This window comes from Arachis stenosperma, chromosome 7, assembly GCF_014773155.1.
Source record: "Arachis stenosperma cultivar V10309 chromosome 7, arast.V10309.gnm1.PFL2, whole genome shotgun sequence".
Taxonomy (NCBI): Eukaryota; Viridiplantae; Streptophyta; class Magnoliopsida; order Fabales; family Fabaceae; genus Arachis; species Arachis stenosperma.
Genome location: NC_080383.1, coordinates 43241968 through 43246792, shown reverse-complemented (window position 1 = coordinate 43246792; position 4825 = coordinate 43241968). Strand labels below are relative to the sequence as shown.

The 4825-nt window shown below is 38.9% G+C and overlaps 1 non-coding gene across 1 annotated transcript; it reads left to right on the top strand.

The window, feature by feature from the left end:
* The first annotated feature begins 2355 nt into the window (after nt 1-2355).
* LOC130942823 (small nucleolar RNA R71) lies at nt 2356-2463 on the top strand. Its single transcript, XR_009071373.1, has one exon. It is a non-coding gene; the product is annotated as a small nucleolar RNA R71 (small nucleolar RNA).
* Nucleotides 2464-4825: the final 2362 nt, after the last annotated feature.

Genomic DNA, 4825 nt, shown 5'->3' with positions numbered 1-4825 from the left:
TCATGCTTTCTCAGTTGAACCGGCTTTGGATGCCATAAATGGTTATGGAAAAACAAAAAGCAATGCTTTTACCACACCAAACTTAAAAGGTTTGCTCGTCCTCGAGCAAAGGAAGAAAGAAGAAGAGATGGAGGAGAAGGAGAGTGGTAGAGGTGATTGGTGAATGGGTGAAGAAGAAGAGAGAGTGGTGGGGTTGGTGGGGATCCTGTGGGGTCCACAGATCCTAAGGTGTCAAGGAAAAGTCATCCCTGCACCAAATGGCAATCAAAATCACGTTTTGTGCCAATTCTGGCGTTAAACGCCGGGCTAGTGCCCATTTCTGGCGTTTAACGCCAGGTTCTAGCCCTTTCCTGGCGTTTAACGCCAGTCTGGTGCCCCTTTCTGGCGTTAAACGCCCAGAATGGTGCCAGACTGGGTGTTAAACGCCCAACTGCTAGCCTCACTGGCGTTTAAACGCCAGTGAGTTCTTCCTCCAGGGTGTGCTGTTTTTCTTCCTGTTTTTCATTCTGTTTTTGCTTTTTCAATGGATTTTGTGACTTCTTATGATCATCAACCTACAAAAAAGATAAAATAACAAAAGGAAATAGTTAATTATAAAACTTTGGGTTGCCTCCCAACAAGCGCTTCTTTAATGTCATTAGCTTGACAGAGGACTCTCATGGAGCCTCACAAATGATCAGAGCAATGTTGAAACCTCCCAACACCAAACTTAGAGTTTGAATGTGGGGGTTCAACACCAAATTTAGAGTTTGGTTGTGGCCTCCCAACACCAAACTTAGAGTTTGACTGTGGGGGCACTATTTGTCTCTGATTTGAGGGAAGCTCTTCAAGCTTCCTCTCCATGATGACAGAGGGATATCCTTGAGCCTTAAACTCAAAGGATTCTCCATTCACTTGAATGATCAGTTCACCTCTATCAACATCAATCACAGCCTTTGCTGTGGCTAGGAAAGGTCTGCCAAGGATGATGGTTTCATCCATGCATTTCCCAGTCTCTAGGACTATGAAATCAGTAGGGATGTAATGGTCTTCAATCTTCACCAAAACATCCTCTACAAGTCCATAAGCTTGTTTTCTTGAGTTGTCTGCCATCTCTAGTGAGATTCTTGCAGCTTGTACCTCAAAGATCCCTAGCTTCTTCATTACAGAGAGAGGCATGAGGTTTACACTTGACCCTAAGTCACACAGAGCCTTCTTGAAGGTCATGGTGCCTATGGTACAAGGTATGGAAAACTTCCCAGGATCTTGTCTCTTTTGAGGTAATTTCTGCCTAGACAAGTCATCCAGTTCTTTGGTGAGCAAAGGGGGTTCATCCTCCCAAGTCTCATTTCCAAATAACTTGTCATTTAGCTTCATGATTGCTCCAAGGTATTTAGCAACTTGCTCTTCAGTGACATACTCATCCTCTTCAGAGGAAGAATACTCATCAGAGCTCATGAATGGCAGAAGTAAGTCCAATGGAATCTCTATGGTCTCATTTTGAGCCTCAGATTCCCATTGTTCCTCATTGAGGAACTCAGAGGAGATTGGTACACGCCCACTGAGGTCTTCCTCAGTGGCGTCCTCCTCCTCTCTTTCCTCTCCATATTCGGCCATGTCTATGGCTTTGCACTCTCCTTTTGGATTTTCTTCTGTGTTGCTTGGAAGAGTACTTGGAGGGAGTTCAGTAATTTTCTTGCTCAGCTGTCCCACTTGTGCCTCCAAATTCCTAATGGAGGACCTTGTTTCAGTCATGAAACTTTGAGTGGTTTTGATTAGATCAGAGACCATGGTTGCTAAGTCAGAGTGGCTCTGCTTAGAATTCTCTGTCTGTTGCTGAGAAAATGATGGAAAAGGCTTGCCATTGCTAAACCTGTTTCTTCCACCATTATTATTGTTGAAACCTTGTTGAGGTCTCTCTTGATTCTTCCATGAGAAATTTGGGTGATTTCTCCATGAAGAATTATAGGTGTTACCACAGGGTTCTCCTAGGTAATTCACCTCTTCCATTGAAGGGTTCTCAGGATCATAAGCTTCTTCCTCAGATGAAGCCTCCTTAGTACTGCTTGGTGCATTTTGCATTCCAGACAGACTTTGAGAAATCAAATTGACTTGTTGAGTCAATATCTTGTTCTGAGCCAAAATGGCGTTCAGAGTGTCAATCTCAAGAACTCCTTTCTTCTGACTAGTCCCATTGTTCACAGGATTTCTTTCAGAAGTGTACATGAATTGGTTATTTGCAACCATTTCAATCAATTCTTGAGCTTCTGCAGGCGTCTTCTTCAGATGAAGGGATCCTCCAGCAGAGCTATCCAAAGACATCTTGGATAGTTCAGAGAGACCATCATAGAAAATACCTATGATGCTCCATTCAGAAAGCATGTCAGAAGGACATTTTCTGATTAATTGTTTGTATCTTTCCCAAGCTTCATAGAGGGATTCTCCATCCTTCTGTCTGAAGGTTTGGACTTCCACTCTAAGCTTACTCAATTTTTGAGGTGGAAAGAACTTTGCCAAGAAGGCATTGACTAGCTTTTCCCATGAGTCCAGGCTTTCTTTAGGTTGAGAGTCCAACCATGTCCTAGCTCTGTCTCTTAAAGCAAAAGGGAATAGCATCAGTCTATAGACCTCAGGGTCAACCCCATTAGTCTTGACTGTGTCACAGATTTGCAAGAACTCAGCTAAAAACTGATGAGGATCTTCCATTGGAAGTCCATGGAACTTGCAATTCTGTTGCATTAGAGAAACTAATTGAGGTTTTAGCTCAAAGTTGTTTGCTCCAATGGCAGGGATAGAGATGCTTCTCCCATAGAAATCAGGAGTAGGTGCAGTAAAGTCACCCAGTACCTTCCTTGCATTGTTGGCATTGTTGTTGTTTTCGGCTGCCATGGGTTCTTCTTTGAAGAATTCGGTCAGGTCCTCTGAAGAAAGTTGTGATTTAGCTTCTCTTAGCTTTCTCTTCAAGGTCCTTTCAGGTTCAGGGTCAGCTTCAACAAGAATGCCTTTGTCTTTGTTCCTGCTCATATGAAAGAGAAGAGAACAAGAAAATATGGAATCCTCTATGTCACAGTATAGAGATTCCTTGAGGTGTCAGAGGAAGAAAAATGGAAGACAGAGGTAGAAAATTCGAACTTATCAAAGAAGATGGAGTTCGAATTTTGCATTAAGGAATAGTGTTAGTCCATAAATAGAAGGATGTGAGAAGAAGGGAAGTAATTTTCGAAAATTAAGTAAAAGATTTTGAAAACATTTTGAAAAACACTAATTGATTCTCAAAAATTAAGAATAGAAAAAGAATCAAGTGATTTTTGAAAAAGATTTGAAATTAGAAATCAAAAAGATTTGATTGAAAACTTATTTTGAAAAAGATGTGATTGAAAAATTATGATTTTGAAAAAGATATGATTGAAAAGATATGATTTGAAAACAATTTTAAAAGATATGATTTGAAAACAATTTTAAAAAGATATGATTTGAAAACAATTTTAAAAAAGATTTGATTTTAAAAAAATTAATGACTTGCCTAACAAGAAAAGATATGATTCAAACATAAAACCTTCCTCAACAGAAAAGGCAAAAAATGTTCAATCAAATCATTAATTGTTAGTAAGTATCTTTGAAAAAGGAAAGAAATTGATTTTGAAAACATTTGATTGAAAAGATATGATTTGAAAAAGATTTGATTTTGAAAAACCTTGAAAAAAATTGATTTTGAAAACAAAATCTTCCCCCTTTGCCATCCTGGCGTTAAACGCCCAGAATGGTGCACATTCTGGCGTTTAACGCCCAAACTACTACCCTTTTGGGCGTTAAACGCCCAACCAGGCACCCTGGCTGGCGTTTAAACGCCAGTCTGTCTTCTTCACTGGGCATTTTTGAATGCCCAGCTTTTTCTGTATAATTCCTCTGCTGTATGTTCTGAATCTTCAATTCTCTGTATTATTGACTTGAAAAGACACAAATTAAAAATATTTTTGGATTTTAAAAATGAGGAATAATCAAAATGCAACTAAAATCAAATACCAATGCATGCAAGACACCAAACTTAGCAGTTTGTACACTACTGACACTAACAAAATGAGAATGCATATGAGAAACAACAAAACACTCAAGTCAATAGAATTCAAAGATCAAAACAAGGAAATCATCAAGAACAACTTGAAGATTAGTGAAGACACATGCATAAATTCGAAAAATGCAAGAAAAATAGAAACATGCAATTGACACCAAACTTAAAATGAGACACTAGACTTAAACAAGAATTGTTTTTGGTTTTTATGATTTTGTAATTTTTTTGTTTTTTTTTTTCGAAAATTAGGTGAAAAGGAAAATAAAGGTATCAAAATTCTTAATGAGAATTCCAGGAATCATGCAATGTTAGTCTAAAGCTTTAGTCTAAAGGAATTAGACATAGCTAGCTAAGCTTCAGCAAGACATTGCATTCAAGAGCTAAATTGATGAGGATCAATCAGCTTTGGTGATGATAAGAACATCACCTTGAAACACTAGAATTCATTCTTAAGAACTCTGAAGAAAAAAAATACCTAATCTAAGCAACAAGATGAACCGTCAGTTGTCCATACACAAGAACAATCCCCGGCAACGGCGCCAAAAACTTGGTGCACGAAATTGCAATCAATACAACTTCGCACAACTAACCAGCAAGTGCACTGGGTCGTCCAAGTAATACCTTACGTGAGTAAGGGTCGATCCCACGGAGATTGTTGGTATGAAGCAAGCTATGGTCACCTTGTAAATCTCAGTCAGGCAGACTCAAATGGATATAGTGATGAACGAAAATAACATAAAAGATAAAGATAGAGATACTTATGTATATCATTGGTGT